The sequence below is a fragment of the Choloepus didactylus genome, chromosome 17 (genome assembly GCF_015220235.1).
Source record: "Choloepus didactylus isolate mChoDid1 chromosome 17, mChoDid1.pri, whole genome shotgun sequence".
Taxonomy (NCBI): Eukaryota; Metazoa; Chordata; class Mammalia; order Pilosa; family Megalonychidae; genus Choloepus; species Choloepus didactylus.
In genome coordinates this window covers 18247170-18265901 of record NC_051323.1, presented here as the reverse complement: position 1 = coordinate 18265901, position 18732 = coordinate 18247170, and the positions used below count along the sequence as shown (strand labels likewise).

At 38.3% G+C, this 18732-nt stretch overlaps 1 protein-coding gene across 1 annotated transcript in view; it reads right to left on the bottom strand.

Moving 5' to 3' along the window:
* DUSP11 (dual specificity phosphatase 11) overlaps window positions 1-18732 on the bottom strand; it is a 227357-nt gene that overhangs the window by 36296 nt on the left and 172329 nt on the right. The window lies entirely within an intron of this gene.

The window sequence follows — 18732 nt, the reverse complement described above, 5'->3', positions numbered from 1 at the left end:
CTGGTTCAGTTCATATTTCTCTGTAAAACTATGTTTCAAACTAAACTGAATTTACTTGTGACTGTCAGTAGGAAAACTGCTTACCTTCCTAGTACCACTGGAAAATTTCACCCTAACATTGTCAAACACAACAGGCTTAATGTTAGAGCTATCAGAACTCCCAACCCCATTCAAAATGCATACCAAAGTTCAAGAAAAAGGAAAAACTCACCATCATCTATATTTTCTCTCAAAAATCCACTAACATTTTCCTTGTACCAGAAAAAGTGAAAATAAGAATAAAAAAAAAAAGTAAAAAAGAACACCGAAAACCGATGCCTACAGTTTACTTTGAAATGCATTTTTAAAGAAAAGATGGATCCATGGATGGATAGATACATGATAAAGGAAGTATAGTGAAATGGCAAGGGTGGAAACTATGTGGTAGGTATATGGGTTTTCACTGTCAAATTCTTCCAATTTTTCTCTATGTTTGAAAATATTCATAAAATAATTTTTTTTAAGTTAAAATCACCACTCCCATTAACAACTGAGTTCCTCCCTCCTCACTTTCCTTTACTAAGATTTCTGCCCCTTTATGTTCTGTCTCCTCATTGGCTGGATTTTCCACAGGTGCAGTTTTGGCCCCACCCACCTGCTCTTCTCCCCCAGTCCTTAGGTCTAGGGAAGGTTATTGTTGGACTAGCGGGAGTGCATAGGGAGGATGACAGATGTTTCCAGAAGCTCAGTGTATTAGTTAGGGTTCTCTAGGGAAACAGGATCACTAAGAGATACCTATAAATGTAAGATTTTATAAAAGTGTCTCATGCAACTGTGGATATGCATGACTCCAAATTCCATAGGACTGGCAGCAAACTTGCAACTCCAATGAAGATGTTTGATGAATTCCTCGGGAAATGAACTGGCAACTTCAATGAACTCAGGAAACGATCTGCTGGTTAGCCAAAGAAGAAGTGAATGTCCTCCATCTCTCTTGCTTAAAAGTCTTCAACTGATCGGATTAAATCCAGCTGATTGACATTCTCTCATTGCAGAAGACATGCCCATCATTGATATAATTAGTCACAGCTGCAGCCAACTGACTGATGATTTAATAAACCAGCCTTCTGGTTTATTAACCAGCTACAAATGTCCTTGCAGTAACGGTTAGGCCAGTGCTTGTTGACCAGATACCTCGACACCATCACCTGGCCAACTTGACAAATGAACCTAACCACCACAGTCAACCCCTTCTCAATTTGGCAGTTATAAACATCACATTAAACCATACTTCATCTCTAAGTAGAGTACAGTAACAGACATATATTTCGCCTAATAATACTCTGCTATCCTACGTACAACCGGAAGCACACTAAATTTCTCCAGAATATGGTCCAAGTCCTTGGGTGACATTAACTGTCTTAAAATTGATTTCCTTTAACTTAAAAACTGCAAAATGAACAATAAAGATTATGTCATATGACAAGGGGATAAGATAGAAAAGAAAGCAAAGATATTTGCTTTACAGAGAAATACAAACACTCATAACAAAACAAAGAGGAAACATTCATGCCATCATAGTCCTCATTTGTGTAACTGGTCACATGGTCATAGTTCATATTTATCACTACCTTCTTCCACTAACCATTCCATGTTCCCTTTACCCTCAGCAAGCACTTCAGCTGGCCATGGTTCTTTGCCTGGTGGGGTGACCCAAACCTTCATTCCAGAAGTTTCTTGGCCATTGGTAGTCCTGCCTGGATTGGGTTGTTACAGTTTTTCATTGACTTTAATCACAGGGCATGGTAGTACTAAGAGATGCCCTAGGGGATCTCCTCTTTTCCAGGAAAACTCTTCTTTACCTCCATTGTGTACTTGCAGTGCTATTTCCCCTTGATAGTCAGGATCAATCACCCCAGCCAGTACAGTAATCCCCTTCCTTGCCTGTTGATTCAGAGTCATGAGAAGCCCAAAGTGGCCAGGTGGCAATCTTAACTTCCAGTTAAACAGAATTATTATTGTGTTTCTTGGTGGAAGCACTCCTCCTTTCAGAAGTATGACTTGTAGACCAGCAGAGCTTCAGCTTGCAGGGACAGGAAGCAAAAATGTTCCTAGTGGATCACTAGGAGTGATGGTAAGTGGTGCCACTCCTGTTTCTACCCTTTAATTTCTGGACCCATGAATCCTGGGTATGGGAGAAACAGCACCATAGAGTGGACATGGATTCAAAGCATACACAGCCTCCTGGAGAACACTGCCCCAGCCCTGCAAGGTATTGCCACCTAGTTGGCACCGTAGTTGAGTCTTCAACAGGCTATTCCACTGTTGTATCAACCCAGCTGCCTCTGGATGACGGGGAACATGATAAGACCAGAGAATTCCATGAGCATGTGCACATTCCCTCCATTCATTTGCTGTGAAGTGGGTTCCTTGGTCAGAAGCAATGCTATGTGGAATACCATGGCAGTGGATAAGGCATTCCGTAAGTCCACGGATGGTAGTTTTGGCAGAAGCATCGCGTGCAGGGAAGGCAAACCCATATCCGGAGTATGTGTCTATTCCAGTGAGAACAAATTGCTGCCCCTTCCATGATGGCAGTGGTCCAATGTAATCAACCTGCCACCAGGTAGCAGGGGGATCACCTCAGGGAATGATGCCATATTGGGGACTGAGTGTGGGTTTCTGCTGCTGGCAGATTGGGCACTCAGCAGGGGCTGTGGCCAGGTTGGCCTTGGTGATGGGAAGCCCACATTGCTGAGCCCATGCATAACCTCCATCCCTACCACCATGACCACTTTGTTCATGAGCCCATTGGGCAATGACAGGAGTGGCTGGGGAAAGAGGCTGATTGGTATCCACCAAACGGGTCATCTTATCCACTTGATTATTAAAATCTTTCTCTGCTGAAGTCACCCTCTGATGAGCATTCACATGGAACACAAACATTTTCATCTTTTTTGCCCACTCAGAAAGGTCTATCCACATACCTCTTTCCCAGACTTCCTTGTCAACAATTTTTCATTCATGTTCCTTCCAAGTCCCTGACCATCCAGCCAAACCGTTAGCAACAGCCCAGGAATCAGTATACAAATGCACCTCTGGCCAGTCCTCCTTCCAAAGTGAACAACCAGGTGCACTGCTTGAAGTTCCGCACACTGGGAGGATCTCCCCTCACCACTGTCCTTCAAGGACATCCCAGAAAGGGGCTGCAGTGCTGCAGCTGTCCACTTTCAGGTGGTGCCTGCACATTGTGCAGAACCATCTGTAAACCAGGCCCAAGTTTTTTCTTCCTCAGTCAACTGATTGTAAGGAACTCCCTGAGATGCCCCAACAGGTTGGGTAGCTGTCTTCTCAGGGCTGACTGGAAGTGGGGGCACTGTTTCCTCAGGATAGCCCACTACGGATGTATCTAACAGTGACTCAGCAGAGTCCAAGGTTCCAATATCCTCACTGCCATTATTATCAATCCCTGCATCCCATTCCAAGTTTCAGGATCCCATTCTTTTACAATCAATGCCTTTATTTTAACAGCAGACACCCGGCGAGGTTGAGATTTTAGTTTATGTTGTAAATCTGCCACTCACACAATGAGACTCTGGGTCTGGTTTTCAGTAATCTCAGTCTGCGGCCACAGGAAATAAGATTTTCTTTTGGGGCACACACAGAAACCTTTACATCTGTCATATGGCACTGAAGTTTCAAATTTGAAGCCGTTAGCTCATTCCTTTCTCTTATAACTTCATCCAGCATACCTAACAGTAACCAGGCAACATCATTACATCTCTTAACTCTATAAGACTCTGATAAGGTGTCAAAAACACTGTCACTCAGAGCCTTGCTTCCTACAAGAGTATGATTAGGAGAATCAAACAGTGATATTTTGCATATCTCCATTTAAAACTCATGCCATGGACTGTCAGTGCCATCTTGATCATTGAAAATGGAGTCATTAGTGCCTCTGAATCTAATCAGAGTGGAAAACAAATTCTAAAAGTGCATTTTAAGATTCTGTTTGTCAAGAACCACTCCTGGTAACAAGCTATGCTAGTTAGGATTCTCTAGGGAAACAGAATCAACAAGAGATATCTATGAACATAAGATTTTATAACAGTGTCTCAAGCAACTGTATGCACGAGTCCAAATTCTATAGTGAAGGAGGTAAATTGGTAACTCAAATGAAAGTGTGTGATGAACTCCTCAGGCACCAAACTGGCAATTCCAAAGCAGGTGTTAGAGGAACTCCTCAGGATGTGCTTCGTTGGCTAGCAGAAGAAGGGAAGGTCCTGTACTTGTCTCGCATAAAAGTCTTCAACTGATTGGATTAAATCCAGGTGACTGAACTGTTTCACTGTGGAAGACATGCCTTTCACTGAAATAATCACTCACAGCTGCAGCCAACTGACTGATGATTTAATAAAGCAGCCTTCTGGTTTATTAACCTGCCACAAATGTCCTTGCAGTAACAGGCCAGTGCTTGTTGACCAGACACCTGGACACCATCACCTGGCCAAGCTGACACGTGAACCTAACCATCATACAGAGCCTCTCAAGTTTTAAAGTTATAGTACAGAGGACCATGTGGGAACAGGGTTTAAGATATTTAAAAACTAATGCCTACATTAAGCAATAGGTTATACAGTTTGAAAATTAGAACCCAGTGATCCAGTCTCTCTCTCTTTCACCTCCCACCCCATACATTCCTACCCTGAACTCTACTTTCTCTCTACCTCCCTATCATATTGGGGAGGAAGGGGGAGTATTTACCACCTGTTATATTTTCTAATATAGGGTAAACTCCTCAAGCAACATTTAGAAGGAGGGCAAAATGAATGCTTTGTTCTATGGCTCAGTGGCTTTCCAAAGATAAAAGGTTTCCAGTCTTCAAATATGGCAAATATCATCTCCTTTCTGGTAGTTAGATGCCAGAAAAACGCATCTGGATCCTTAATATCCAGAAGCTATTAAGATATATTTTCAACAGAGTAAGGCAGATCTTAAAGGAACAATAAAACACCAGTCTTGGACTTCAATTCTTCCTGTATGAATAATAAAAAGACGTGACGGTGTCCTTCCTCACTTGTTCTCAAAGTGGAAACTCAGAGGAAATATCTTAAATACATATGAGGTGGCTGCAACTCCACCATCCAGTTTTGTTTTGCTTTCAGGGGCCTGTCTCACTCCTTGCTTTTGCCTCCTTATGCAACTCTAAGACCTTGAGATTTTCTAATCCTTTCTCCCATCTCTGACATCTGAATAAAAACAACAAAAGACTACTTTTATTACATAATTCCCTTTCAAATTTTATAAAAAGAAGGTAGTAAGCTAGTTGAGTTCATATTTCTCACTAAAACTATGTTTCAAACTAAACTGAACTGTTTACTTGTGACCATCAACAGGAAAACTCCTTACCTTTCTAGTACCACTGGACAATTTCACCTGAACATTGTCAAACACAAAGGCTTAATGTCAGAGCTATGAGAACTCCCAACCCCGTTCAAAGTTCAAGAAAAAGAAAAAACTCACCATCTTATATGTTTTCTCTCAAAAACCCATTTACAGCACATTTCAATTTTAAAATAGTGTCATCATCAGGCACCCTATGCCCAATTGTAAAAAATTTTAAATGAGGAATCATTTCTGGTAAATCATATAAAGCAAAATGATAAAAAATGTGTATTATGTCATTTGGAGGAGAAAAATAAGGATGAATTAGAGCCAGAGTATAAACTGAAAGATAATAATAAAGTTGGTATGCTAGTAATTCTGATCAAAGAGCCATTTTCAACCACAAAGTATCACTTCATTTTCATTAAAACCAGAGAATACTCAAAAGGCCTGCAACTCTGAAAGCAAAGTCCATGTGTATGAATGCATATATAATGAAAAGTTATATAAATAGACCAGTCTAATAGCTTACATTTCAAGGCCACTGCCTTCATAAAGCATCTGTGATTTAAGTAGAATAATAGAATAGAGTCAGAAGAACCGGATTTCAGTTGTGAGAGAGAGCAAATACCAGGCACTGTTAAGAACTTCTATTCTTAGGGTGAGAGAACAGATATGGCTATAAGACAGAGGTTAAGTGAAAATCTTGTAGTTCTGAATTTAAATGGAGAGTATCAGAATGAACCCAGAATGTATCTGATATTTAAAAAGTAAACATTTCCTAGCTCTGTCCATTGAAAAGGCCTAGAAATAATGTCAGCCAAGTAGTGATGCACTCTTTCAGCACTCAGATGGTAATCTCTAAAAATAATTTCTACTAAAAGGAATCAAAGCTCCTTGGAGAAATGGTTGATCTCAGGTCTGAGGCAGGAAACAGACAAGATGAGCATGGAACATTTTTTGCATACAAATAGGAAAAAAAAAGTGATCGAAGATTATTAGAGTCATGTCAAAAGGACTAGGGAACAAAATTGAGACATTCCTACTGGCCACAAATAGGGCTATGTGTACATAAGAATAGTAACTGCAATGGATTGAAACACCAAGTACTTTTAAATCCATGAGTGTATACTGATACTAAAAATAAACAAAACAAAATTTTAATCTTAAAAAGGGGAGGATATTAGTAAACTATCTGAATATTTTGAAAACTATTAAATATAGGAAAAGAATTATGCTCTTCCTATATATAGCATATAACTGCGTAACCAAATGATTTATGAGGGGAAGCTTCTCTTTTTAGAAGTATTCCCAGCTGATAAATACAAAAAGAATTTCAGAATCTATTTTTGGTGGCCACTAATGAATGAATAAATTTAGCCAGAATCATCAATGACTGCTATCATCACAAAAAGCAAACCAGACATTCTATGCTTCCTGATGGAAGGACACATCCTCATTTATGAAACTGTGTTGCCAAAAAAATTTTTAAGCCTCTAAGTTCAACTACCAGTTTATAGAAAACAAAAGAGTAAGAATTACATTATAACACATGGGGATGCAATCATCAATATTCAGATAGGACAAACTACCTGGATTATTAAAGATTAAAATTCAAGGAAAAAAAAGGAAAGTTAAAGAAACATAGAGGGGTGCCTATACATTACATAGCATTTATTATTAACCCATTGAACTGTATATTTGAAAGTGGTTAACATGAAAAATTTTATGTTATATGTACATCACCACAGTAAAAACTAAAAACCAAATAAGATGAAGGAAACCTAACAACCAATTGCAAAATATGAGCATTATTTGGACCTCGTTCAAACTCTTAAAACAATTTTTATGACATTTAGAAGACAACTGAAGATCTGAACACTGGGTGTTAGATGATACTAAGGAATTGATATGAAAGAATAAAAGTGGAATAAGAGTCCTATCCTTTAAATATATATACCAAAAAATGTACAGATGAAATTGTATAAATGGTGTGAAAGAGGTAGGGGTACAGACGAAACAAGACTGCAATCAGTTGATAAATACTGAAGCTGGATGATGAGTTTATGGGTGTGCAATGAGCATCCACAAATATCATGTCTATTTTTGTGTATGTTTAAAACTAGTTTAAAAACTAGAAGAACCAGGTTCAAGTTTCAATTTTTCCTTCTTTTCACTTCAGTTTCATCATTTATAAAATTATTTATTAATTGTAATGCTCTATCCCTTGAGCTTCGCACAGAGTTAGCAGTCAATAGGAGATACTCCTACTCCATCAGCACAGGACATTGTGAAAATTAACAGCAATTAAGTTAATGAGTGCGAAACTGCTTTTTACAAGATAAGCTGCTACACAAATATTTACAAATATTAGGCCTTACTGTTTCCAAAGGAACTGGTTTGAAGAAAGATAATTCTTTCCCACTGATATGCCACATGCATGAGTCCACAGAATATATATCAAAAGATGATAGGATAAGAAAGCATAAAACTTAAGAGAATAAATGTCTTTTACCAAGATGTTTACCCATGTTCAGATGACTATTCAAAATAAATGCTAAAGAGAGGATATAAGATTGTGGCATAGAGGGGAGTGGAAGCTAAGTAGTGCCCCCAGAACAACTGAAAAAAAAACAGAAACAACTAGTAAATAATCTGGAATAACTGCGGGGGGACAAACATGACTGTCCACTCATCATACACCAACCTGAATTGGGAGGAATGCCCAAGATCACAGCATAAAATCTGTAAGTAAAAACTGCAGCTCCAAGTCAGGAGACCCCTCCCCCCACAGCCTGAGCTGCAAAGCCTGGTGGTGCCAGAGAAAAGTTCTCTCCCAGCAAATGAATATAGCTCATCTGAGCTCCAATTGGGGTTTTAATTAGTGAGTGTGAACTGCTCACTACGAGATACGAATCCCCAACAAGCAGACAGAGGTGATGACTGACCTTGGAGAGCCAGAGGGTAGCCTTGGACTAGCTCTGAAAGGGACTTTCTGTTTTTTCTGGCTCAGTGGAGAAAGCCTCAGCCATTTTCAATTCCCAGTGCTCTAACCCAGACCAAGCTGGAGACAGCACAGGCAGAGAGAACCATTAAAATGCTGATGACCTCCCCTTAGGGGGTCTGTCTTCTCTAAAAGGAAAGGTGGCTCCAAGCTCTACTACCCACCTTCCATTCTGAACCAGACCCCAGAGCCTGGGGAGGAACAGCCACATGTCCTTACACCAGTCATGAATTACAGGCTAACAGGTACCACCTGTTGGGCAGAAAAGCACAGAGACCTGAGGCATCACAGGGTATACCAATTTTCTAAGAAACACCCTTAGGGAAACCGCATACTGAATATTTCTTCCTTCTGGGACCTGAGCCTGTTCTGGTCTGGGAAAATCCGATTGGGGTAACCAAGGAAACCATGCCTAGACAACAGAAAACTACAATCTACACCAAGAAAAATGAAGTTATGGCCCAGCCAAAGGAACAAACTTACACTTCAACTGTGATACAGGTGTTGAAACAACTAATAATAAGTCAATTCAAAAAGTTAAGGGAAGATATGGCAAAAGAGCTGAAGCATATAATGAAAACACAGGAGATACATCAGGTAAAAATTGCAAGCTCGAAAAACCGTCTGGCAGAATCTATGGAAATGAAAGGCACAACACAAGAGATGAAAGACACAATGGAAACATACAACAGCAGATATCAAGAGGAAGAAGGAAACACTCAGGAACTGGAGAACAAGGCACCTGAAAGCCTACACACAAGAGAAGAGATAGAGAAAAGAATGGAAAAATACGAGCAATGTCTCCGGGAAATTAAGGACAAGACAAAAAGCAGGAATGTACATGTCATAGGTGTCCCAGAAGGAGAAGAAAAGGGAAAAGGGGCAGAAGCAATAATAGAGGAAATAATCAATGAACATTTCCCATCTCTTATGAAAGACATAAAATTATGGATCCAAGAAGTGCAGTGTACCCCAAACAGAACAGATCTGAATAGGTCTATGCCAAGACACTTAATAATCAGATTATCAAACATCAAAGATAAAGAGAGAATCCTGAAAGCAGCAAGAGAAAAGCGATCTATCACATACAAAGGAAGCTTGATAAGACAATGTGTGGATTTCTCAATAGAAACCATGGAGGCAAGAAGGAAGTGGGGTGATATATTTAAAATACTGAAAGAGAAAAACCACCAACCGAGAATCCTATATCCAGCAAAACTGTCCTTCAAATAGGAGGGAGAGCTGAAAATATACTCAGACAAACAGACAATGACAGAGTTTGTGAACAAGATACCTGCTCTACAGGAAACACTAAAGGAAGCACTGCAGACAGAAAGGAAAAGACAGGAGTCAGAGGTTTGGAAAACAATTTTGGGAGATAGTAGCACAGCAATGTAAGTACACTGAACAAAGATGACTGTGAATATGGTTGAAAGGGGAAAGCTGGGCCCATGTGGGACACCAGAACAGAAGACGAAGTACAAAGACTGGGACTGTGTAACTCAGGGAAACCTAGGGTGCTCAACAATTGTAATAAAAGGTACAAATATGTTTTTACATGAGGTAGAACAAATGAATTTCAACATTGCAAGGTGTTAAAAATAGAGTGGGATTGGGGGGAAAACACAATCAATGCAAACTAGAGGCTAGAATTAACAGAAACATTGTATCATGCCTCCTTTAATGTAACAAAAGCAATATACCAAAGCTAAATGCATATGGGGAGGTGGGGAATAGGGGAAGGGTATGGGACTCCAGGCACTGGTGATGTCTGACTCTTTAGTCTACCTTAGGTTAATGCTATCTTTCCTTTTGTTACCTTCTAGCTATCAAGTTTTTTTGTTTGCTTGTTTGTTTTTCTCTCTCTTGCCTTTTTCTTTTGCCTCTCTGCCTTCTTTGACTCTTCCTTCATCTTTGTGAAAGAAATGTCCCTATATAGAGAGTGCCGATGGTGCTCAATACATAAATACGTGACTATACGGGGAACCAACGATTGTTTACTTAGGACAGAATGTATAGTGTTTGAACAAAACCATCTTAAAAGAAATGGGTTGATGAAGAAAGCTTGAAGGCACTGTATTGAGTGAAATAAGACAGACACACAAAGGCAAATACTGCAGGGTCTCACTGATAGGAACTAATTATAATACGTAAACTCATAGACATGAAATATAAGTTACTAGGATATAGAATGAGGCTAAAGAATGGGGATCAGTTGCTTATTATGAGCAGAATGTTCAACTAGGGTGAACGTAAATGTCTGGAAATAGACAGGGGTGAGGGTAGCATGTTACGAGAATAACTAACAGTTCTGAAAGGCATGTGAAGGTGGTGGAAAGGGTAAGCTCAGAGTCATGCATGTCACCAGAAGGAAAGTTGGAAGTTAAAAGATGGGAATGTATAAAATAGTGGATCTTGTGGTGGACAATGTCCATGATTAACTATACAAATATTAGAGATCCCTCTCATGAACTAGAACAACCGTAGGTCACTATAACTAGAAGTTAATAACAGAGAGACATATAGGGAAAAAATATATACCTATTGCAAACTATATACTACAGTTAGTAGTATTTTAACATTCTTTCATCAACAGTAACAAATGTACTATACCAAAACTATGAATCAATAATGGAGGGGGACGTGGTTAAGGGTATGGGAGGTTCTGAGTTTCCTTTTTTTTGTCTTTATTTCTTTTCTGGAGTAGTGAAAATGTTCTAAAAATTGAAAAAAAATTGTGCTGATGGATGCACAGCTTTGTGGTGGTGCCATGGGCAACCGATTGTACCCTTTGGATCTTTGGATAGTTGTATGGTATCTGAACAACCGCAATTAAAAAAAAATAAGTGCTGAATTTTTCTACTCATCCATCCATACACTGGATAAAAGGACTGCGATCCACAAGGCTTTCACAATCACACCATCACCCCTTGTGAGCTGCATTGCTATACAATCATCTTCAAGAGTCAAGGCTACTGGATTGTAGTTTGATACTTTCAGGTATTTATTTCTAGCTTTTCACTGCACTAAATCCTAAAAAGCACTATTTATAGAAAAATGGGGACAAAAAACTAATGAAAAATAGGGTGGGGGGTGGAATGATTTGGGTGTTCTTTTGTACTTTTATTTTTTTTTTTTCCACATTTTTTGGTAAAAGGAAAATTTTCAAAAAATAGGTTGGGGTGATAAATGCACAACTATATGGTGGTACTGTGAACAACTGTACACTTTGGATGATGGTATGATATGTGAATATATCTCAATAAAAATGAATTTTAAAAAATATTAAATGCTAAAGGCATAATATATATCCCTTTCTTGCTTTTCATGCCACTACTATTCTTACTAATAGATTACTTCACTTCCAAAATATAGAACATGGATATTTATAAAATTTCTTAATCCTATACAGAGCCTACTGCCAAATATTATACTATAGCTCAATACATGTCTTCAATCTCATTTTGAGACAGCAATTACAAACCTGTAACTAAGGAAACTACTTGGTTCCCCTTTTAAACTGTTACCCATGAAAGCTAGACTTCACATTAGCATAAATGACAACTGAATTAGCATGAATTATTACAGCATGAAAATGAAAAGGTTCATGTTCAAGAAAGTTAGCTATCCTTCCAGTTCCTTTCAATTAAGGGTTTCCTTTACCTCTGGTTTATAATAGTGTTCTGTATAAGCTAAATCAATAATCAATCTAAGTTCTTCATTATGTTGTCGGACTTTGTTAAAAAGATCCAAAGGGGAAAAACATTCTTCTGGAGCAAGATTACCTTTAAAACTCTGACAGAGAGAATGAAATAAGAAACAGCAAATGTGTACTTAAAATCTTATAGTATACTATGCATTTATTCAAACTCTGTAATATTAACTTATAATGAGATGCAAAGAAAAGTTTCCACTCTTCTGGAACTTACAAGCTATATTACAATCTTTTCTCCCAGAGAGATCACAGGGAAGAAAATAGACTCAATTCTATATCTTTATTTCTGTGTTTACTTGTTTCAGATTGGTCTCCCAGAAGGTCGACCAGAAAGCCAGCGCCGTATTAATTTTGTTCACTCCTGTATCCCCAGCTCCAGGTGGAGAGCCTGCTCATATTTAGAGCTTATAAATACTTCTTCAACATCTGCATATATGAGAGATAATTTTTATTTCTGAATTCTTTTATATATTTTGGCTTATTTCTGTGCTTCGCAATCTGTTCCATTGATCTGTTTTTGCTAGTTGAGTACCAGTAACACACTTCTAATATGGTTTAATATCTGAAGGAAAATACCTTAGTATTTTTCTTTTTCAGAATTTTCCTGGTTATTTATGTTTATTTTTCCAAATGAGTTTTAGAATCAGCCAACTCTGAAAATTCCTATAGTTCAGATAACGTTAAATTTATAAATTAACTTAGGAAGATTTGGCAGATTTACAATGTTGAGTCTTCCAACTAATACTGGAAGAAACGTTTTGAAGAGTAAATTATTACAAGAAGGTATACATTTTCTGCACTCAGTTTCCTCCAAAGACTTGGTGTTGATGAATCCATTACCATATTCATCTATCAGAACAATAACTAACCTTTTATACCTACTTTAAGTCACAAACCCTCTAGAGGAAGTTCTCGATTACCCATGTCTGGAGTAATTTTGCCTTCTTTTGGATTTCCTATGGTTCTTCTTGCCATAGCATTTATTTGACACTTACCATATCCTATTTTATGTTCCAGGTGCTTCAGCAGTGACTGTCAGGTAGTGAGGCTGCTCTTTCTTGGGTGACTTCCATAAGACATACAGGAAACCAGTCCCACATTTCTCCGCCAAAAAGCTATTTCATCTCCCTAACTCTACTGCATGAACAGAGACAGTACTGGGGCAACTATACATCTTCATAAAACCTTAAACAATCCTGACACTGAATTAAATAACTAGAGTCTAGAGAGCCAGAAAAGGCCTTTAACAATGAGGATATACAAGAAAGATCTGTGGTTGCATGGAGGAAAAGGAACCAAGGGAGGTCTTCCTGGTTTCTCCCCTCTTGCTGGTGGACTTTCAGGCAGAAAGGCTGGGCAGGGTGCCTTCTGAAAGCCCAGGAACCCCCTTTTAGAGGCCACAGAAGATGGATTGAGAAGTTAGGACAACCACATAGAGAGGGGGCTGAACACAGGAGAAAATGCCCAGAAACCGCCAATTCAGATGGACACTCTTTCGACAAAGATTTAAGTATTATATGTCAAACACTGTGCTGGGTGTTGAGGTGTGTGGATGGGAATAAGAAGCACGTGTTTATCTCAGTGAAATGGCTGTTGTTTTTTTTTAATTTCTACTTTATTTTTTTAAATTTAATAAATTTTGTTTTGAAATAAATTCAATCTTACAGGAAAAGTTGCAAAAACAGTACAAACCCCATACATAGAACTCCGTCATACCCCAACCCCCTCCCCCGATACCCTGATCCACCACCTTTAACATCCTGTCACACCACCCTTTCTTTCTTTCCCTCCCTCTCTTCCTCCCTCCCTCCTTCCCTATCATCCATCATCTATTGCTCTGTCCTCTGAACATATGAGAGCAAGCTGCACATATCTTTGAACAAACAATATAATTCACATATACCTTTCCCATGGACAAGAACATTCTTTTATGCAATCTCGTTAAGCACAGCTAAGAAGTTCAAGAAACTCAACATTGATATAAAGCTTACATTCTATATTTCCTTTTTTTTTAACTTGTGTCCCATCTGTGTCCCTTTGAGCCTCCTCTCCTCCATCCTCAGATCCCATCCAGGATCATCCTTGGCATTTAATTGTCATCTATTTAGACTGTCTTCTTTTTTTCAATTGTGGAAACATATATATAGCCTAAATCTTCCCATTCCACCCACTCCCTAGCATTACATTAGTGGGATTAATCACATTTAGATTGCTGCAATGCTATCACCTTCCGACCATCCATTTCTAGAAGTTTCCCTTCATCCCAAACAGAAACCCTACTCTCATTTCTTAACTCCCCATTGCCCCTTCCCCCACTTCTCGGAACCCCTACTCTACTTTTCACCTCTTTGGTCATATTCTCTGATACCTGCTTTGTGTTCACCATGGGGCTTAAATTCAACATCTTAAATCTATAACAATCTTATTTTTCTCTGATACCAACTTAACTTCAATAGGACACGTAAACTGTGTTCCTATACTCCTCCATTCCCCCACCTTTATGTAGTTCTTGTCAAGAATTACATATTTTACATTGAGTCCAAAACCACCGATTTATCATTACAGTTTATGTATTTTAGATCCTGTAGGAAGTAAATAGTGGAGTTATAAATCAAAAATACAGTAGCGAGAGGCGGGGCAAGATGGCAGACTGGTGAGCTGTATGTTTTAGTTACTCCTCCAGGAAAGTAGGTAGAAAGCCAGGAACTGCGTGGACTGGACACCACACAGCAATCTGTGTCCATTTTGAAAAAATCAAAATGGACCTCAGGGATATGATAGATAATCTGAAACGTCCAAATATAAGACTCATTGGTGTTCCAGAAGGGGAAGAAAAGGGTAAAGGTCTAGGAAGAGTATTCAAAGAAATTGTTGGGGAAAACTTCCCAAATCTTCTAAACAACATAAATACACAAATCATAAATGCTCAGCGAACTCCAAATAGAATAAATCCAAATAAACCCACTCCGAGACATATACTGATCACACTATCAAACACAGAAGAGAAGGAGCAAGTTCTGAAAGCAGCAAGAGAAAAGCAATTCACCACATACAAAGGAAACAGCATAAGACTAAGTAGTGACTACTCAGCAGCCACCATGGAGGCAAGAAGGCAGTGGCACGATATATTTAAAATTCTGAGTGAGAAAAATTTCCAGCCAAGAATACTTTATCCAGCAAAGCTCTCCTTAATATCTGAGGGAGAGCTTAAATTTTTCACAGAGAAACAAATGCTGAGAGAATTTGCTAACAAGAGACCTGCCCTACTGGAGATACTAAGGGAGCCCTACAGACAGAGAAACAAAGACAGGACAGAGAGACTTGGAGAAAGGTTCACTACTAAAGAGATTTGGTATGGGTACAATAAAGGATAGTAATAGAGAGAGGGGAAAAATATGACAAACATAAACCAAAGGATAAGATGGCCGATTCAAGAAATGCCTTCACGGTTATAACATTGAATGTAAATGGATTAAACTCCCCAATTAAAAGATATAGATTCGTAGAATGGATCAAAAAAAATGAACCATCAATATGTTGCATACAAGAGACTCATCTTAGACACAGGGACACAAAGAAAGTGAAAGTGAAAGGATGGAAAAAATATTTCATGCAAGCTACAGCCAAAAGAAAGCAGGTGTAGCAATTTTAATCTCACATAAAATAGACTTTAAATGCAGGGATGTTTTGAGAGACAAACAAGGCCACTACATACTAATAAAAGGGGCAATTCAACAAGAAGAAATAACAATCGTAAATGTCTATGCACCCAATCAAGGTGCCACAAAATACATGAGAGAAACACTGGCAAAACTAAAGGAAGCAATTGATGTTTCCACAATAATTGTGGGAGACTTCAACACATCACTCTCTTCTATAGATACATCAACCAGACAGAAGACCAATAAGGAAATTGAAAACCTAAACAATCTGATAAATGAATTAGATTTAACAGACATATACAGAACATTACATCCCAAATCACCAGGATACACATACTTTTCTAGTGCTCACGGGACTTTCTCCAGAATAGATCATATGCTGGGACATAAAACAAGCCTCAATAAATTTAAAAAGATTGAACTTATTCAAAGCACATTCTCTGACCACAATGGAATACAATTAGAAGTCAATAACCATCAGAGACTTAGAAAATTCACAAATACCTGGAGGTTAAACAACACACTCCTAAACAATCAGTGGGTTAACGAACAAATGGCAAGAGAAATTGCTAAATATATAGAGATGATTGAAAATGAGAAGACAACATACCAAAACCTATGGGATGCAGCAAAAGCAGTACTGAGGGGGAAATTTATAGCACTAAACGCATATATTAAAAAGGAAGAAAGAGCCAAAATCAAAGAACTACTGGATCAACTGAAGAAGCTAGAAAATGAACAGCAAACCAATCCTAAACCAAGTAGAAGAAAAGAAATAACAAGGATTAAAGCAGAAATAAATGACATAGAGAACAAAAAAACAATAGAGAGGATAAATACCACCAAAAGTTGGTTCTTTGAGAAGATCAACAAGATTGACAAGCCCCTAGCTAGACTGACAAAATCAAAAAGAGAGAAGACCCATATAAACAAAATAATGAATGAAAAAGGTGACATAACTGCAGATCATGAAGAAATTAAAAAAATTATAAGAGGATACTATGAACAACTGTATGGCAACAAACTGGATAATGTACAGGAAATGGACAATTTCCTGGAAACATATGAACAACCTAGACTGACCAGAGAAGAAATAGAAGACCTCAACCAACCCATCACAAGCAAACAGATCCAATCAGTCATCAAAAATCTTCCCACAAATAAATGCCCAGGGCCAGATGGCTTCACAGGGGAATTCTACCAAACCTTCCAGAAAGAACTGACACCAATCTTACTCAAACTCTTTCAAAACATTGAAGAAAATGGAACACTACCTAACTCATTTTATGAAGCTAACATCAATCTAATACCAAAACCAGGCAAAGATGCTACAAAAAAGGAAAACTAACGGCCAATCTCCCTAATGAATATAGATGCAAAAATCCTCAACAAAATACTTGCAAATCGAATCCAAACACACATTAAAAAAATCATACACCATGACCAAGTGGGGTTCATTCCAGGCATGCAAGGATGGTTGCACATGAGAAAATCAATCAATGTACTATAACACATTAACAATTCGAAAGGGAAAAATCAATTGATCATCTCAATAGATGCTGAAAAAGCATTTGACAAAATCCAACATCCCTTTTTGATAAAAACACTTCAAAACGTAGGAATTGAAGGAAACTTCCTCAACATGATAAAGTGCATATATGAAAAACCCACAGCCAGCATAGTACTCAATGGTGAGAGACTGAAAGCCTTCCCTCTAAGATCAGGAACAAGACAAGGATGCCCGCTGTCACCAGTGTTATTCAACATTGTGCTGGAAGTGCTAGCCAGGGCAATCTGGCAAGACAAAGAAATAAAAGGCATCCAAATTGGAAAAGAAGAAGTAAAACTGTCATTGTTTGCAGATGATATGATCTTATATCTGGAAAACCCTGAGAAATCGACGATACAGCTACTAGAGCTAATAAATTTAGCAAAGTAGCAGGATACAAGATTAATGCACATAAGTCAGTAATGTTTCTATATGCTAGAAATGAACAAACTGAAGAGACACTCAAGAAAAAGATACCATTTTCAATAGCAACTAAAAAAATCAAGTACCTAGGAATAAACTTAACCAAAGATGTAAAAGACCTATACAAAGAAAACTACATAACTCTACTAAAAGAAATAGAAGGGGATGTTAAAAGATGGAAAAATATTCCATGTTCATGGATAGGAAGGCTAAATGTCATTAAGATGTCAATTCTACCCAAACTCATCTACAGATTCAATGCAATCCCAATCAAAATTCCAACAACCTACTTTGCAGACTTGGAAAAGCTAGTTATCAAATTTATTTGGAAAGGGAAGATGCCTCGAATTGCTAAAGACACTCTAAAAAAGAAAAACGAAGTGGGAGGACTTACACTCCCTGACTTTGAAGCTTATTATAAAGCCACAGTTACCAAAACAGCATGGTACTGGAACAAAGATAGACATATAGATCAATGGAATCGAATTGAGAATTCAGAGATAGACCCTCAGATCTATGGCCGACTGATCTTTGATAAGACCCCCAAAGTCACTGAACTGAGTCATAATGGTCTTTTCAACAAATGGGGCTGGGAGAGTTGGATATCCATATCCAAAAGAATGAAAGAGGACCCCTACCTCACCCCCTACACAAAAATTAACTCAAAATGGACCAAAGATCTCAATATAAAAGAAAGTACCATAAAACTCCTAGAAGATAATGTAGGAAAACATCTTCAAGACCTTGTATTAGGCGGCCACTTCCTAGACTTTACACCCAAAGCACAAGCAACAAAAGAAAAAATAGATAAATGGGAACTCCTCAAGCTTAGAAGTTTCTGCACCTCAAAGGAATTTCTCAAAAAGGTAAAGAGGCAGCCAACGCAATGGGAAAAAGTTTTGGAAACCATGTATCTGACAAAAGACTGATATCTTGCATATATAAAGAAATCCTACAACTCAATGACAATAGTACAGACAGCCCAATCATAAAATGGGCAAAAGATATGAAAAGA